Source organism: Mustela putorius, unplaced genomic scaffold (assembly GCF_011764305.1).
Source record: "Mustela putorius furo isolate JIRA1106 unplaced genomic scaffold, ASM1176430v1.1 tig00003972_pilon_pilon_pilon, whole genome shotgun sequence".
In the NCBI taxonomy this organism is placed as follows: domain Eukaryota; kingdom Metazoa; phylum Chordata; class Mammalia; order Carnivora; family Mustelidae; genus Mustela; species Mustela putorius.
In genome coordinates this window covers 14,925,333-14,944,217 of record NW_025422115.1, presented here as the reverse complement: position 1 = coordinate 14,944,217, position 18,885 = coordinate 14,925,333, and the positions used below count along the sequence as shown (strand labels likewise).

The 18,885-nt window shown below is 39.5% G+C and overlaps 1 protein-coding gene across 1 annotated transcript in view; it reads left to right on the top strand.

Annotated features, from left to right (window-relative positions):
• The first annotated feature begins 3,391 nt into the window (after window positions 1-3,391).
• The window catches only part of CYFIP1 (cytoplasmic FMR1 interacting protein 1), a 126,725-nt gene continuing 111,231 nt past the window's right edge, over window positions 3,392-18,885 (top strand). The window contains exon 1 of the mRNA XM_013059421.2: window positions 3,392-3,531. The gene's annotated coding sequence lies outside the window, so the exon portion shown is untranslated. The remainder of the gene's footprint in view (window positions 3,532-18,885) is intronic.

Sequence of the window (18,885 nt, the reverse complement as noted above, 5' to 3'; positions counted from 1 at the left end):
TTTTATTCTATAATATTGGAGCATTTGCAAAGTTGTGCTTTTATTATTGTTTCTAGTTTAATTCCATCGTGGTCAGAGAAGGTACTATATGATTTCAACCCTTTGAAATCTGTTGAGATTTGTTTTACTTCCTAGCATATGGTACATTTTGTGACTGTTATGTACATATTTGAAAACTTTGATTCTTCTTAGTAATATCTTGAAGATTCAGTATAAAGGTTTTGAATATCTTTTATTAAATACAATGTATTCTGTATTCTGTTTGGGGAGGATACTATTTGGGTCAAACAGATCAATTGTTTTTTATTTTATTTATTTAAAAAATATTTTTAATTTAAGTAATCTCTGCCCCTAATGTGGGGCTCAAACTCACAACCCAAAGATCAAGAATCCCATAGCTCTTTCAACTGAGCCAGCCAGGCCCTCCAGCTAATTGCTTCTTAAAGTTTTCTGTATCATTACTTATTTTTGTGTCTGCCTGTTCTATCAATTACTAAAAGAGGATTAGGATCTTTAATTATGACTACGCACTTCCTCTTTTGATTCTTTTCCCCAAGCATTCCACAGCTTATTTTGTGAAAACATGCTTAACATTTTTTTCTTAATTAGTTGATCTGTTTATCTTTATCAAATGTCCCTTTTAATTTCTTTTTTTAAAGATTGATTTATTAGAGAGAGAGAGAGAGAGAGAGAGAGATGGGGAGGTGCAGAGGGAGAGGGAGAGAGAGTCCTTTAAACAAATTCCTCACTTGAGTGCACCCAATACAGGGCCCCCGCCAAGCCAAGGAGGGGGGCTGGACGGGGAGCCCTGGGTAGGGAACTCCATCTCACAACTGTGAAAACAGAACCAGAGCTGAAACCGAGTGTGACACTTAACCTACCGCACCACCCAGGAGCCCTGTCCTTTTTATTTCTGGTGACACTTTGATATTTATAGAGTCACTCCAACTTTATGATTATTATGTAAATGGTATATTGTTTTCCATCTTTTTTATTTTTTGTTTTTTAAAATATTTTATTTATTTATTTGACAGAGATCACAAGTAGGCAGAGAGGGAGGCAGAGAGAGAGGAGGAAGCAGGCTCCCTGCTGAGCAGAGAGCCCAACGCAGGGCTGGATCCCAGGATCCTGGGATCATGACCTGAGCCGAAGGCAGAGGCTTCAACCCACTGAGCCACCCAGGCACCCCTATTTTTTTTTAATATTTTATTTATTTATTTGACACAGAGAGAGAGAGATCACAAGCAGGTAGAAAGACAGAGAGAAGGGGAAGCAGGCTCCCCGCTGAGCAGAGATCCAGATGTCAGGCTCGATCCCAGGACCCTGGGATCATGACCCGAGCCGAAGGCAGAGGCTTTAACCCACTGAGCCATACAGGCGCCCCTCCATCTTTTTTTTTTTTTTTTTAAGATTTTATTTATTTATTTGACAGAGATCATAAGTAGGCAGAGAGAGAGAGAGAGAGAGAGAGAGAGACAGGAGGAGGAGGAAGCGGGCTCCCTGCTGAGCAGAGAGCCCAATGGGGGACTCGATTCCAGGACTCTGAGATCATGACCTGAGCTGAAGGCAGAGGCTTTACCCACTGAGCCACCCAGGCGTCCCTGTTTTCCATCTTTTTAATGTCAATTTCTTTGTGTCCTTATAAAGCATCTCTCTCTCTCTCTTTTTTTAAGATTTTATTTGACTTTTTGAGAGAGAGAGAGCATGATGAGCGAGGGCAGGGGCAGAGGGCGACGGAGAAGGAGAAGCAGACCCCGCTGAGCGGGAGTCCAGTTAAGGCTGGATCCCAGGACCTGGGGATCACCACCTGAGCCGAAGGCAGACCTTTACCTGCTTAACCTACAGAATCCCCCCACCCCCATCCGCACCTCAAAAGTATGTCTCTTCTAAATAGCATATAATTGGGATTTGTTTTATTCAACGTGACAATTTATCTTTAATTGGAGTGTTTAGTCCATGTATATTTAATATAATTGCTAATACGGTTGGATTTAAGCCCAACAGCTTGCTATTTGTTACTGCTTATCCTATGTGCTTTTTGCTTCTTTGCTGCCTTCTTTAGATTGAGTATATTTCAGCATTCTATTTTATTTCTTCTCTTGGATTTTTAGCTGTGCCTCTTATTTTTTTTTAATTAGTTGTTTTAGGAATTACAATATTTTTAAAATATCACAATACACCTTGAATTTGTATTCTATCACTTCACCTGCAGTGTAAAACAAAATAAAACAAAACAAAACCTTTTGGAACCTAACGTTGAGGCTCAGCCCTGGGCAGAGAGAAACAGTAATCTGACCGAAAATGTGTGGGCTGGGAACCAGAATGTCACTCAAAACGCATGCTTTGTAGGAGTGTCAGGGACCTCCAGGAACTTCTTTAAAAAAAATGTTCTCTGAAAATTTAGACAACCGGTAGATTCTGGTCTAGTTAGGATCGATTTGCTGTGGCTTTCTGCATTATCCAGAGGACGGTCGGAAGTAAGCAAACCTCTTGTGGTTTTCATAGTCTAGTGGCCGGATTAGAATACTTGATGCCCATCATTATTGTTCTTCATTAGAACCAGAATGCCAGTGGGTGGGTGAAGGGGAAGTGGATAGGTGGTGGTCGGTGCGGAGTTTAGGGTCATTTTTCTCGTAACCATGCTTGGGACAAGCTTACTCCATTCACTGTTTTCATATAATTTGTTACTGAATTGATCGGTCTCAGGCTTGTTCTAGGGGACTTGTCAAATCAAGTTTTCTTCTGTCAGCCATTCCCACAGGTCTGCACGCGGGTTTACCCCTGGCTCAGAGAGAGATGGCGTTGTACAGATGGGATCACTGCAGGGGCCCGTCGAAGTCATATTCTCCTAGTTGGCTGAGCTCTGGCGGTATGTACCTGTCGCACCCAGTACCTCACCGCCTGCCACACTACGGCCTGCGAAGCGCAGGTGTGCGCACCTCCTACCTGGCAGTGGCGCCCGGTGGGAGCGCGCTGGGTGCTCGCCCACCGCCCCCGGCTCCCGCCAAGCCTCTTCAGCAGCCCATCCACCCACTGCCCTGATCCGGTAGAGACCCGGTGCAGGGTGCAGATCTCCGCCCCTTTTCCTCCACGAGTCCAACGGCTGCCCTGGTGGGGGGAGTCCCACGGCAGTGCTGCCCAGCAGTCCTACGCAGAGCTGAGGTCGTCTAAGCCGGCAGGTGGCTCTCCGAGATCTCCCCAGAGAGCATCTTAGGCAGCCAGAGGAGAGCACGGCCAGGGCCTCTCCGTCGCCTCCTTCCAGCGGAGAGGCATAAGGCGTGCACTGCCGGCCAGGATCTGCGGGGCTGTGAGAACTCACCCGGCAAAGGAGGGCGCAGCCAGGCCGCGGCCGGAGCGCGGAGGGAGGAGCGCCAGGAGGAAGAGGCCGAGCCGGGAGAGCCCCCGCCCCGGGAGGAAGGGGAGGAGGCCGGGTGTTTCCTGGCGCATTCCCGGCCCGCCCGAGTGACTCACTCAGCCAGGAAACTCCCGGAGCCTGACTGGGACCCCGGAGCCACCGCCGCCCCGACCCAGGTGAGGAAGGCTGCTGACCCTGCCCAGTCCTGCAACTTCTGTGGGGTACGGGCGGACCCTGGAACCCAATCGGGCATTACGGCAAAGGGGCCGCACCCCGGCCCCGCGGGCGGCCAGGACTTGGTTCTCCGCGGCGCGGCCTCCCCGCCGGCGCGGCCTCCCGGGAATCGCCCCGGCGGCCCCGGCACGCCAGTTTCCGAGCCTCCGAACCCCCAGTTGCAGCTCATCCCGGTCTGTGCGCCCGTGGACACCCTCACATTCCCTGCCCCAAAGCCTTTCGACCCTTGACCCCTGACCCCGCGCCCCCGGCCCCTGCGCCGGGCTTCCCGCGTCTGTAGCCCCTGGCACGTGGCAGAGCTCCAGTGGGGAGGGTATGCATATTGGTGTTTTGTAGTTATTGTTGGAAAGTAAGGCGCAGACAGCTGGGGCTGATACCGTACGACTAGACCCGAGCCAGTTTTTGCTTCTTTGTGCCCCTCTCTGAGGGAAGGAGGGAGACTGGCCAAGCGAAACCATTTTACAGATTCTTGGAGATGAGTTTTGGGCTTTGTTAAGGCGCCAGGATTGTTAACGTGGGCAGCGCTGTTCACACAGCCATACTGAATTGTGTATTTTAAGCCTGAAATGCGTGCGTTTAGTTTGCAGCATGTTGCGGGTGTGAGAAAAATGGTGAGAGTAATTTGGAAATGGGGTTTAAGGAATGTTTTTTAAGCTGGGAGTGGCGTCCAGACCATGTCCACTCGTGTTATGTCTGATAGCAATTGCTTATTAAACCCAGGGTTGGATGATCTGCGCTTCTGTGGGTAACTGAGACTTTGGAGTGTTTCTTTTCTAGTAGTAGAGGGTACTGTGTGCTGCATTGGACAGTTTTTGCTGCTTCTTGAGCCCAGGGGAATTTCTTGGCCTTTTTCTAATACTATTCCTTAAATGATTCGTGATTGAAGCAGCAGTAGTACCTGGTGCCATATATCAGATTGCTGTGCTTGACACTCCATCCCTAACTCAGAGTAGCTTAGTGATTGTGCCAGAAAATCTCCAGGTTCAGCAGCCAGAGGCTGCATTTTCTGATTGCTGTGCGCTGTGGTGCCTTTACCACTGAGAGCCCCACCTTTGCTGTTCCTTATCCCTGAATGTCATAGTGGTTTTCCATGTGAAGTGTCAATGTGCAGGCACAGAGCTGAAAAGAAGTCACTATTATTTAAACTTGGACCACAGCAAGTATGCATTTGTAGGAATTCAGTAGGAATTTGGTGCTAATATTTTGATTCCCTGCTGCCTTCTTCCCCTGCAGCATCATCTCCGTGACAGAGGCAAACAGAATTGTGGTGGAAAACATTTCCTGTGTTAACACGTATGTTCCTATGCTGATAGACCGCTTAAAGAAAAATTTTCTGTTGTTTTTTTGTATGTGTGTTTATTTGGATTTTTTTTTTTAAGATTTTATTTATTTATTTGTCATAGAGAGAGAAGCGAGAGCAAGCACAGGCAGACAGAGTTGCAGGCAGAGGCAGAGGGAGAAGCAGGCTCCCTGCCAAGCAAGGAGCCCGATGTGGGACTCGATCCCAGGACGCCGGGATCATGACCTGAGCCGAAGGCAGCCGCTTAACCAACTGAGCCACCCAGGCATCCCTGGATTTATTTTTAAATTTCAATGTAGTAAAGTTTGTTTTTCGGTGTATGATCACGAGCTTTTTTTTTTTTTTTTTTTTTTTTTTTTTTAAAGATTTTATTTATTTATTTGACAGAGAGAAATCACAAGTAGGCAGAGAGGCAGGCAGAGAGAGAGAGAGAGGAGGAAGCAGGCTCCCTGCTGAGCAGAGAGCCCGATGCGGGACTCGATCCCAGGACCCTGAGATCATGACCTGAGCCGAAGGCAGCGGCTTAACCACTGAGCCACCCAGGCGCCCTGATCACGAGCTTTGACAAATACACGGTCATAGGACTCCCATCGCAATCAAGACACAGAACAGAAAAAAAAAAAGATACAGAACAGTTCTGTCACCCCCCAAATTCCTTCAGCTGTCTCTTTGTAAGCAGCCTCTCTCCACTTTCACAACTCTTGGCAACACCTGAGTTGTTTTCCACTCCTACATTTTGCTTTTTCCAGAATATGTGGCCTTTGAGTGTGGCTTAGTTTGTTTACTGGAAAGCATTTGAGATTAATCTATTTTCTAGTTTGTCCCTGAGGGTAAAGACATAAAGTTTTGATAAGTATACATTTAGGATACAACCTGAGAGATTGAAATAATATATTTCTTTAAAGATTTATCTATTTCTTAGAAAGAGAGAGAGAGAGAGAGCAGGCCTTCCTATGTGAATGGGGGTAAGAGAAGAGGGAGGAAATCTCAAGCCTACTCTCACCAACCCAGAGCCCCTGGTTGCCTGGATCCCACCACCGGAGATCACCGCCAGAGGAGAAACCAAGAGGTTGTCTATCCACTGGCTGAGCCATCCAGGTGCCCCTCAAATAGTATTTTTAGGTCATGAGAAAAATTATAAAATGCCCACTTATTAAAAAATAGAAAAGCACAGAACCATGTATGTTAAAAGTGAAATTCCTTCAGTATTTCTGTGGTACTGTATAGCCTTTTCTGTGCATACATGTAGTTTTTAGTTTTTTTAGTCCTTTAGTAACATAATGAGATTATATTGCATATATCATCATACCTTTCCACCTAATGATTTTGGCTCATTTTAAGATCTTGGAGATCCTTTCGTGTTGGCATATGCAGTATGTATACACAGATTTTTCTTCACTCTTTTTTTTTTTTTTTTAAAGATTTTATTTGAAAGAGAGTGAGCAAGAGAGCTCACATGTGCATTAGCAGGTGGAGGGGCAGAGGGAGAGGGAGAAGCAGACTCCCTACTGAGCAGGGATCCTAGGACCCAAGATCATGATCTGAGCCGAAGGCAGATGCTTAATCCACTGAGCCACCCAGGTGCCCCTTCTTCATTCTTTTTAATGGTTGTATAGTGTTGCATGGTGTGGGTATATTTATTTAATCAGCCTCTTGTTATTTGACATTGTTCTTTCATATTTGTCACCACCATAGTCCGTGCTTTTGTTTATAACTTTGTGCACATACTCAAGCCTACTATTCTGGAAGTGAGTTTGGGTTAAAATAATGCTAACATTTCTTGAGCACCTATGCTCCAGCATTGTTCTAAGCCAGGGCTATTTTTCCTGTAAAGGTCCAGATGGAGAATATTTATGCCTTTTGGGGCCATATGGTCTTTATTACAACTATCTCATTCTACTGTTGTAACATCAAAGCAGCATAGACAATATGTGATGAGAGCGTGGCTGTGTTTTAATAAAACTTTAGTTACAGAAACAGGCATTGTTGCTAATTCTTGTTCTAAGGTACTTTACATACTAATTATTCTCACAACCATCAAAGGTAGGTGCAGTTATTGGATGAGGAAATTGACAAAGAGAAATGGAGTATATGTCCAAGATTATATGCCTGATAAGTAGCAGAGCCAGACTTTGAATCCAGTCACCTGACTCACATACTTCAGTTTAAAAATTAGAAAGAATCTGCCCAATATACCTTGCTCCAGATGTTATAATCTACGATCTGACCCTCACACACTTACTGAATCACCTGTGATTCTTTTAAAGCACTGTGCTTGCTCAGGTACCACTCCAGAAGCGTTTGCCTCCCCACTCCGCTGTTGTTCTCCTACTCTGTGACTGTGTTCTGGCTTTTGGTTTGCGTTGCACTAGCACTGCCTTATAGAGAGATCAGGCCAATGCCTAGAAGACAGAGACTTGAGCCGGTGAGATCAGGTTGGGTCCTGGCAAGTCTTCTGCTTTGATTGTTGATTCTGTCTGCTCCAGTGTGATTATCTGAGGTCAAATGGGCACATTGCTTGGCCTACCTTGACACATTTTCCTTCTTTGGTAACATGGGAAAAGTACCTCTTAGATGCTCATGAAGATCAAATGAGACAATATAGGAAAATACTATAGAAGGAACGGTTATTATTAGTGCTATGTTTTCTGAAGTTTTTATACTAGAAAAATGTATTTTATAAAGGTGAACTTTTAAGTAACCCGTTGAAGCTATTTTTATTGTTTTTGCTACTAAAATTTAACCATCTCTTAGCAGTCATGGGATAGTATGGATTAATAACACCTACATAATTTAAGAATTTTATTTTAGCCACTTCAATAAGGATAGAGAAAGAAAAGGCATGCAAATTGGCAGGGGAAATGAAACTCTTATTTGCAGACAACGCGATAATCTACATAAAAATCCAAGGCATTTATGAAAAGGCTATTAGAACTAGTAAGTGAGATTATAGTAAGATCACAAAATACAAAGTCAACACATGTCAGTCAGTCACTCTACATACTAGCAATGTATGATTAGAAGGTGAAACTTTAAAATACCATTTTCAGTAGCTTCAAAAAAATTAAATACTTAGATATAAATCTAAAACCACAGGATCTATGTCCTGAAAACAACAGAACACTGATGAATGAAAACAAAGGTGATATAAATAAATAGAGAAGTCAGGGTTTGGAACACTCATCATAGTAAAGATGGCAGTTCTCTCCAAATTGATCTCTATATTTAACATAATTCTAATCAAATATCTCAGCAAAGAGATATTTTAAAGCTCCTTTTTGAGGTATAACATACATAATTCACCTACTTGAGTCATGCAGTGATTTACAGTAGATTTATAGGGTTGTACAACCATCACCATAACCAGTTTTAGAACATACTTTTTAGCCCAGTAAGATTCCACATGACCCAAAAGGGAAATCCCCATTTCTAACCTTACTCTAGCTAATCACTAATTTATTTTCTGTCTTCTGCCTTTTCTGACCATTTAACATAAAGGAAAGTATACAATTTGTATTCTTTGTGTGTGGCTTCTTTCACTGAAAATACCATTTTTGGAGTTCATTTCTGTTGTAGCATGTAATTCATTCCTTTTTGGTACATTGTATTCCATTGTATGGATATATCACCCTTTCCTTTATCCATTTGCCAGATGATGAACTATTGGTTGTTTTCACTTTTTTACCTGTTACAAATAATGCTGCTGTAAAGACCCATGTGCAAGTCTTTATATGGATATATGTTTTATTTTCTTTTAGGTAGAAACCTAGTAGTGTTATTGCAGGGTCATAAGAAAATTTGTTTAATTAAAAGAATTTTTTTAAAGATTTACTTATTTACTTGAGAGAAAGAGAGAACACACAAGGGGGGGAAGGGCAGAGGGAGAGAGAGAGTCTCAAGCAGACCCTTTGCTGAGTGCAGAGCCGGATGCTGGTCTTAATCTTGTGACCCATGAGATCAGGACCTGAGCTGAAATCAAGAGTTGAACACTCAACTGACTGAGCCATCCAGGTACCCCTACGTTTAATTTTTTTAAAAAGAAACCTCAACAGGATGTTTTTATAAATAAAAGACAAGCTGAGGCGCCTGCGTGGCTCAGTGGGTTAAAGCCTCTGCCTTCGGCCCAGGTCATGGTCCCAGGGTCCTGGGATCAAGCCCCACATCAGGTTCTCTGCTTGGTGAGGAACCTGCTTCCTCCTCTCTTTCTCTGCCTGCCTTTCTGCCTGCTTGTAATCTCTGTCAAGTAAATTTAAAAAAAAAAAAAAAAGCTGGTTTTACACTTTATATTCTGAAGGGGGAAATAAGCTAGAATAGCTTTAAAAATGTTTAAAAACAAAAATAAATTAGAGGAATCACTCTACCTGATTTTATTTTACTAAGAAAAATGTTAACATTTACCCTATTGACCATTTCAAGTGTACAGTTTAGAATTAAGTACATTTACATTGTTGTGCAACTAACACCACTATTCATCTCCAGCACTTTTTCATCATCCCACACCGAAATTCTGGCCCATTAAAAAAAAAAATCTCCATTCATGTATTTCTCTAGTCCCTGGCAACTACCATTCTACTTTCTATGAACTTGACTATTACAGCCATATATAAAAATGCAGTTGTACATTATTTGTCCTTTTGTTTCTGGCTTATTTTATTTGGTATGTCATTTGGTATGACCATTTGGTATGGTCATCCATTTGTATCATGTATCGCAATTTAATCCCTTTTTAAGGTCAAATAATATTCCATTGTACGTATATACTGTATTTTCTTTGTCCATTCATCTGTTGATGGACATTTGGGTTGTTCCCACCTTTTGCTACTGTAGAGTGCTACTACGAACATGGGTGTACAATTAACCTCTTTTAGATGCTGTTTTCAATTCTTTTGGTTAGATACCCAGAAGTGGAATTGCTGGATCATATGGTAATGCTGTGTTTAGTTTTTGTTTTAGGAATTGACATACTGTTTTCCACAGCAGCTGCACCAACATTCCCAACAATGTACAGGGGTTCCAATTTCTTCACATCCTTACCAACACTTTTTTCTGGTTTGTTGGTTTTTTTGGTTTTGATAACACCATCCTGATGGGTGTGAAATGGTATCTCATTCTGGTTTTGATTTGCATTTTTCTAATGATTAGTAATGTTGAGCATCTTTTCCTGTACATATGTGCCATTTATATATCTTTGAAGAAAGATACTCTGTTTCAAGTCCTTGGTACACTCTTTAATCATGTTGTTTGTCTTTTTGCTGTTGAGTTAGAGGAATTCTTTTTTTGGATACCAGTCTCTCATCAAATACATGATTTGCAGATATTTTCTCCCATTCTGCAAGTTGTCTTTTCACTCATTGACATCATCCTTGGGTGGGTGTGCTCGTTTTTAATTTTCACATCTAGTTTATCTATTTTTTTCTTTGTTGCTGATGTTTTGGTGACGTATTTAAGAAATTGTTCCCAAATCCAATGTCATGAAGCTTTTCCTATATATTTCCTTACAAGAGTTTTATAGTTTTACCTCTTATGTTTAGCTTGTTATTTATTTGAGTTAACTTTTATAGATAGTGTAAGCTAATGGCCCAGTTTAATACTTTGCATGCAAATATTCAGTTTTCCCAGCACTATTTTTTTTTTTTAAGATTTTGTTTATTTATTTGACAGACAGAGATCACAAGTAGGCAGAGAAGCAGGCAGTTAGAGAGGGGGAAGCAGGCTCCCTGCTGAGCAGAGATCCCAATGTGGGGCTTGATCCCAGGACCCCGAGATCATGACCCAAGCTGAAAAGCAGAGGCTTTAACCCACTGAGTCACCCAGGCGCCCCTCCCAGCACTATTTGTTAAAAAGACTGTACTTTTCCCATGCAATGGTCTTGACACCCTTGTTGAAAATCAGTGACTTATAAACAAGGGTTTATTTCTGGGCTCTCTGTCCCGTGTCATCAGTCAGTGTGTCAGTCTTTATGCCAGTACCACATTTTTTTGTTTACTGTTGCTTTATAGTAAGTTTTGAATTCAGTTAAGTGTCATACCTTCAACTTTGTTGTTCTTTTTCAAGATTCTTTTGGCTATTCTGGGTACCTTGCAATTCCATATTAATTTGGGGTGTGATTTTCTATTTTTGCAAAAAAATACTGTTGGAATTTTGAAAGACATCACATCAAATCTGTAGACAGCTTTGGGGTTTATGTTGTCATCTTAGCAATATTAGGCCTTCCAGTCCAGGGATGTGAAATAGATTTATTTGTGTCTTTAATTACTTTCAGCAGTGTTTTGTATTTTTAGTGTACAAATCTTTCACCTCTTGGTTAAATCTATTCTTAAATATATTTTTCTTGCTTGTTTTAAATTTTATTTTAATTCTGGTATAGTTGGCATTCAGTGTAGTTAGCATACAGTGTTATATTAGTTTTAGGTGTCTAATATAGTGATTCAGCAATTCTGTACATTATTCACTGCTCATCAAGTTAAGTGTACTCTTAATCTCCATCTATTTCACCCATCCCTCCACCCACCTCTCCTCTGGCAACCAGCAGTTTGTTTGTAGTTAAGAGTCTGTTTTTTGGTTTGTCTTGTTTTTTCTTTTTTCGTTTATTTTGTTTCTTAAATTCTATACATGGGTGAAATCATATAGTATTTGTCTTTCTCTAACTGACATATTTCAGTTAACATTATAAATCCATCCATGTTGTTGTAAATGGCAAGATTTCATTCTTTTCTTCAATGGCTGAATAATATTGTATCATATATATATTTATACACACACACACACATATATATAGCTATAGATATATATATCATCTTTTTTATCTATTTATCTATTGACAAACGCTTGAGTTGCTTCCACAATTTAGCTATTGAAAATAATGCTGCAATAAACATAGGGGTGCATCCATTTTTTCAAAGTAGTGTTTTGCTCTTCATTGTAGTGAAGTATAGCCAGTGAAGTATACCAGTGAAGAATACCCAGTAGTGGGATTACTGGATCATAGGGTAATTCTGTTTTTAACTTTTTGAGGAGTGTGTTTATTGTTTTCCAGATTGGCTGCACCAGTTTGATGCCCAGCAACAGTGCACAAGGGTTCTTTTTTCTCCACATTCTTACCAACATTTGTTTCTTGTGTTTTTCATTTTAGCCATTCTAACAGGTGTGAGGTGATATCTCATTGTGGTTTTGATTTGCGTTTGGTTTTCCCAGATGTTGAGTGATGTGTCTCTTGGCCATCTGTATGTCTTCTTTAGAGAAATGTCTGTTCATGTCTTCCGCTTAACTCTTAATTGGATTATTTGTCTTTTGGGTGTTGAGTTTTATTGGTTCTTTACGTATTTGGAATACTAACCCTTTGATATGTCATTTGCAAATAACTTCTCCCAATCCATAGGTTGCCTTTTAGTTTATTTGATTCTTTCCTTTGCTATGCAGAAGCTATTCTGATGTAGTCCCATAGTTTATTTTTGCTTTTATTTAGACCCATCTAGAAAAATACTGCTGTGTCCAATGTCAAAGAAATTACTGCCTGTGTTCTTATCTAGGATTTTGATGGTTTCATGTCTCACATTTCGGTCTTTAATCCATTTTGAGTTTGTTTTTATGTATGGTACAAGAAAGTGGTCCAGTTTCATTCTTTTACTTGTAGCTGACCAGTTTTCCCCAAACTCTTTGTTGAAGAGACTGTATTTTTTCCATTGCATATTCTTTCCTGCTTTGTCAAAGATTAGTTTACCATATAGTTGTGGGTTTACTTCTAGGTTGTCTGTTCTGTTCCATTGATTTATGTGTCTGTTTTTGTGCCAGTACCATGCTGTTTTAATTACTACAGCTTTGTAATATAATGTGAAGTCTGGAATAATGATACTTCCAGTTTTTCTTTTCTTTTCCAAAATTGCTTTGACTCTTTGGTGACTTTTGTGGTTATGTATAAATTAAAGGTTGTTCTAGTTCTGTGAAAAATTCTGTTGGTGTTTGGATGGGATTGTATTAAATCTGTCCATTGTTTTGGGTAGTATAGACATTGTAACAATATTCTAATCTGTGAGCACGGAATGTCTTTCCATTTCTTTATGTCATCTTCATTTCTTTCATCAGTGTTTTATAGTTTTCAGAATACAGGTCTTTCACCTCCTGGGTTAGGTTAATTCTCAGGTATCTTACTACTTTGGTATAAGTGTAAATGGGAATTTTTAAAAATTCTCTTTTGCTGCTTCATTGTTCCTGTATAAAAATGAAACATATATCTGCATATTGATTTTTGTATCTGGGCCTTTACTGAATTTATGAGTTTTAATAGTTTTTTGACGAGTCTTCCAGGTGTCTATGCATTGTATCATGTCATCTACAAATAGTGAAAGTTTTACTGCTTCCTTACCAATTTGGATGCCTTTTATTTGTTTTTATATTGCTATAACAAGGGCTTCTAGTGCTATGTTGGGAAAAAGTGATGAGAGTAGACGTCTTCATCTTGTTCCTGATCTTAGGGGAAAAGCTCTATTTTTTCCCGTTGAGTATGATATTCACTGTGGGTTTTTCACATAAGGCCTTTATTAAGTTATATGTTCCCTCTAACTCTACTTTGTTGAGTTTTTATCATGAATGGATGTTGCATTTTATCAAATGCTTTTTGTGCATTTGGTGAAAGCATCATATGGTTTTTACCCTTTCTTTTATTGATATGATATATCCCATTGATTGATTTGCAAATATTGAGCCACCCTTGCATCCTTGCAATAATCCTACTTGATCGTGGCAAATTATTATTTTTAGTGCATAGTTGGTTGATTTGCTAGTATTTTGCTGATTTTTATTTACTTACTATTTTGGTTTCTGGAGTAGAATTCAGTGATTCATCACTTACATACAATACCCAGTGCTCATCACAACAAGTGACTTCTTATTTATTTATTTATTTTTAATTGACATGTAATGTATTGTTAGTTTCAGGGGTGCAGGTCTGTGAGTCATCAGTCTTACACAATTCACAGCACTCTCTATAGCACATATCCTCCCCAATGCCCATCACCCAGCCATCCTATCCCTCCCATGCAACCAGCAGCCCTCAGTTTGTTTCCAGGGTCTCTTATGTGACTTCTTTAATACCCATCACCCATCTAGCCCACCCCACACCCTGCTCCCTCCATCAACCCTGTTTGTTCTCTATTGTTAAGAGTCTCTTATGGTTCTTTCCTTTTCTCCTTTTTTCTTTTCCCCTTTCCTGTATGTTCATCTGTTTCCTTTCTTAAATTCCAAATATGAGTGAGATCATGTGGTATTTGTCTTTCTCAACTGACTTATTTCACTTAGCATAATATAGTGTAGCTCCATCCACATTTTGGCAAATGGCAAGACTTCCTTTTTCTTGATGACTTAGTAATATTCCATTGCATGCATGCATGCATGCATGCATACACACACGCACATGCACATGCACACGCATATGCACACATACCTCACATCTTCTTTGTCCATTCACCAATTGTTGGACATTTGGGTTCTGTCCATAGTTAGGTTATTGTTGATAATGTTGCTATAAGCATCTGGGTGCACATACCCTTCTGAAACTATATTTTTATATCCTTTCAATAAATACCTGGTGGTGTAAGTTCTTTATAGAATTTAGATACTAACCCTTTATCAGATATGTTGTTTGCAGGGGTGCCTGTGGAGTTCAGTTGGTTGAATGTGGATGTTTCATAAATGGCCTTTAAGATGTTGAGGTATGTTCCATCTATACATACTTTGTTGAGGGTTCTGGTCCAGAAAGGATGCTGTATTTTGTCAAATGCTTTTTCTGTATCTGTTGAGAAGATTATGTGATTCTTATCCTTTCTTTTATTAATGTGGTGTATCACATTGATTGATTTGTGAATATCAAACCAGGCTTGCAGCCCAGGAATAAATCCTACCATCCATTCGCATGACAGGTGTCTGCCCAAATTGAGTTTCTTGAGACAGCATGTAGATGGATCTTTTTAATCTATTCAGATATCCTATGTATTTTAATTGGAGCATTTAGTCCATTTATATTCGGAGATGTTTTGAAAGATGTGAATTTAGTGCCATAGTGCTACCTATAGAGTTGGTGTTTCTGGTGATATTCTCTGGTCCTTTCTAGTCTTTGTTGCTTTTGGGTTTTTTTCTCCACTCAAGGAGTCCCTCTTCAAATTTCTTGCAGGGCTGGTCTGTGGTCATGAACTCCTTTAGTTTTTGTTTGGGAAACTCTATCTCTCCTTCTATTCTGAATGACAGCCTTTCGGGTAAGGAAATCATGGCTGCATATTTTTTCCATTCAGCCCATTAAATATTTCCTGTCATTCCTGAATTTGTCTGTTATATACTTTAACAGTGGTTGACTTTTGTTGAATTTAGTGGGAATTCTCTGTACTTCTTGGATTTTGAAGTCTGTGTCCTTCCTCAGATTAGGGAAGGTCTCAGCTATTTTTCTCTCTTCATTTTCTGGGACTCTATAATATAAATATGATTATGTTTGTTGTTGTTTAGGTTTTTTTTTAAGATTTTATTTATATGAGAGAAAGAGAATTAACATGCACATGACCAGAGCATGAATGCAGGAGGGGCAGAGAGAGGGGGAGAAGCAGACTCCCTGCTGAGCAGGGGGTGGGGGGCTTGATCACAGGACCCTGGGATCATGACCTGAGCCAAAGGCAGATGCTTAACCAGCTGAGCCACCCAGCTTCTACATGTAGATTTACAGTTTTGTTTTTTCAGACCTCTGAATGATTTATTGGGTTTTCCAGAATGATTTGATAGCAATCTACCTGTGTTCAAGAGACAAGACACACTTAGGGTCCCCTACTCCTCCAACACTTAACTCTTGAACTGTTGAGGATTTTTGCATGTGTGTTACAGAGATTTTTTTTTAGTGGTGTCTTTATCTGCTTTTGATATCATGGTAATGCTGGCCTCATGGAATGAATTTGGAAGTTTTCCTTCCTCTTCTATATTTTGGAATAGTTTGAGAAGAATAGGTATTAAGTCTTTAAATGTTTGGTAGAATTCACCTGTGAAGCTATCTATTCCTAGACTTTTGCTTTTTGGTTTTTTGATTACTGATTCAATTTCATTGCTGCTAATCAGCCTGTTCAGATTTTCTCTTTTTCTTGCTTCAATTTTGGAGGTTATGTGTTTCTAGGAATTTATCCATTTCTTCTAGGTTTTCCAATTTGTTGACATAGTTTTTCTTAACAGTCTCTTAAAATCATTTGTATTTCTGTGGTGTCAGTTGTTATTTCTCCTCTTTAATTTGTGATTTTGTTTATTTGAGTCCTCTCTCTGCCTCTCCCCCACCTTTTTTTTTTTTTTTTTTTAAATGAGTCTTGCTGGAAGTTTATCAGTTTTGTTGATCTTTTCAAAGAACCAGCTCCTGGTTTCATTGATGTGTTCTATTGTGGGTTTTTGTTGTTGTTTTTTCTTTATCATATATATTTATTCTAATCTTTACTATTTTCTTCTTTCTGCTGGTTTTGGGTTTTGTTTGTTATTCTTTTACTAGCTCTTCTAGATGTTAGGGCAAGTTATTTGAGATTTTTCTTGCTTCTGGAAGCAGACCTGCATTGCTGGGAACTTACCTCTTAGAACTGCTTTTGCAGCATCCCAAAGATTTTGGATTGTTGTGTTTTCATTTTCATTTGTCTCCAGGTATTTTAGTATTTTTCTCTTTGATTTCCTGGTTGACCCACTCATTATTTAGTAGCATGTTGCTTAACCTCCGTATATTTGTGCTCTCCAGATTTTTTCTTGTGGTCAGTGTCTCATTTTATAGCATCATGGTCAGAAAAGATGCATGGTATGACTTTAGTCTTTTTGAAGTTGTTGAGATTTGTTTTTGTGGTATCATGTGATCTGTTCTGGAGAATGTTCTGTGTATACTTGAAAAAAATGTGTAACCTGGTGTTTTAGAATGGAATATTCTGAGTATATCTGTTAAATCCATTTATTCCATTTAGTCAATCAAAGCCACTGTTCCCTTGTTGTCTTTCTGTGTGGATGATCTTCCACTGATTAAAGCCGGGCATTAGGGGCACCTGGGTGGAATGGTCAGTGGGTTAAAGCCTCTGCCTTTGGCTCAGGTCATGATCTCAGGGTCCTGGGATCGAGTCCCGCATCAGGCTCTCTGCTCGGCAGGGAGCCTGCTTCCTCCTCTCTCTCTGCCTGCCTCTCTGCCTACTTGTGATCTCTGTCTGTCAAATAAACAAAATCTTTAAAAAAAAAAAAAAAGCAGGGCGTTAAAGTCCCCTACTTTTATTATATTACTCTTGATTATTTCCTTTATGTTTGTTATGAATTGTTGTATGTATTTGGGTGCTTCCAAGTTGGGGGCATAAATATTACAATTGTTGGATTTGTCCCCTTTGTTATTTATATAGTGTCCTTCTTTGTCTCTTGTTACCATCTTTGTTTTAATGTCTGTTTTGTGCCATGTATGGGTTGATAACCTGTTTTTCTTTTCACTCTAATTTGCTTGATAAATACTTTTCCATCTCTTCCCTTTCAATCTGCATGTCTTTAGGTCTGAAATAAGTCTCTTGTTGGAACCATATAAATGAATCTTTTTTTTTTATCCATTCTGTTACACTTTAATTGAAGATTTAGTCCACTTACATTCAATTATTGATAAATATGAGTTTATTGCCATTTTGTTACTTGTTTTACACTTGTTTTTATAGTTCTCTGTTCCTTCTCTTAATGTCTTACATGGTTTGCTGGCTTTCTTTAAGCATTTACTTAGATTCCTTTCTCTTTATTTTATACATATCACTTGTTTTTGATTTGTAGTTATCATTAGGTTTATATATGATATCTTAGGCATATAGCTATGTTAAGTTGATGGTTGCTTAAGTTTGAACCCTTTCTTTACTCCTCTCCCCTCAACATTTATGTATATGGTATCAACTTTACATCCTTTTGTGAATCCCTTGCCATCAGTATCATTGTATAGATATATTTAATTGTATTACCTTTATGGTTCCTGCTTTTCTTATTCCTACTTATGGCCTTCCCTTTCCAGTCAGAGAGAGTCTCCTTGAACGGTTCTTGTAAGGCTGGTTTAATGGTGATGAATTCCTTTATCTTTTGTCTGGGAAACTCTGTCTTTTCTTCCATCTTGCAGGATAGAATATTCCTGGTTGCAGGGTTTTTTTTCTTTCAGCATTTAAATGTATTATGCTACTCTTCTTCTGGCCTTCAGTGTTTCTCCTGAAAAATCCACTGATAGCCTTATGGGGTTTTCCTTGTATGTAACTGTCTCCTTTTCTTTTGCTGCATTAACTTTTTTTCTTTATCACTACTTTTTGCCATTTTAATTACTGTGTCTGTGGACCTTCCTGGGTGGTTTTGTTGGTGGCTATCTGTGCCTCCTGGATGTAGATTTCTTCACCAAATTTAGGAAGTTTTCAGCTGTTATTTCTTAAATTTTCTGTTCCTTCTCTCTTTTCCTTCTTGGATACCTATAACGAGAATTTTATCATGCTTGATGATATTGCTGAGTTCCCTTAGTCTGTTCTCATTTTTTTATTATTATTTCTCTCTCTCCTGTTCAGCTTGGTTGTTCTTCATTACTGTATCCTACAGGTCACTGATCCATTGTTCTGTTTCCTCTAGTTTATTTTTAATTTCATTTATTGAGTTCTTCATCTCTGATTGATTCTTTTTTATGTCTTCTCTTTTTTGAGAGTCTCCTTGAAATCCTCCACTTTTTTCTCAAGTCCACCAAGTATCTTTTCTTTTCTTTCTTTCTTTTTTTTTGTTAAGTCTGGTATCTTTATGATCATTACCTTAAATTCTCTATAAGGCATATTGTTTGTCTCTGTTTTGTTTAGGTCTCTTGCCATGATTTTTCTGTTCTTTCATTTGGGACATATTCCTTTGTCTTCTCATTTAGTCTAACTTCCTGTGTCTGTTTCTGTGTGTTAGGAGAGCTATGTTTCCTGCTCCTGAAAATCATGGCCTTATGAAAAAAGAGGTCTTGAAGTTCCTTATGGTGCAG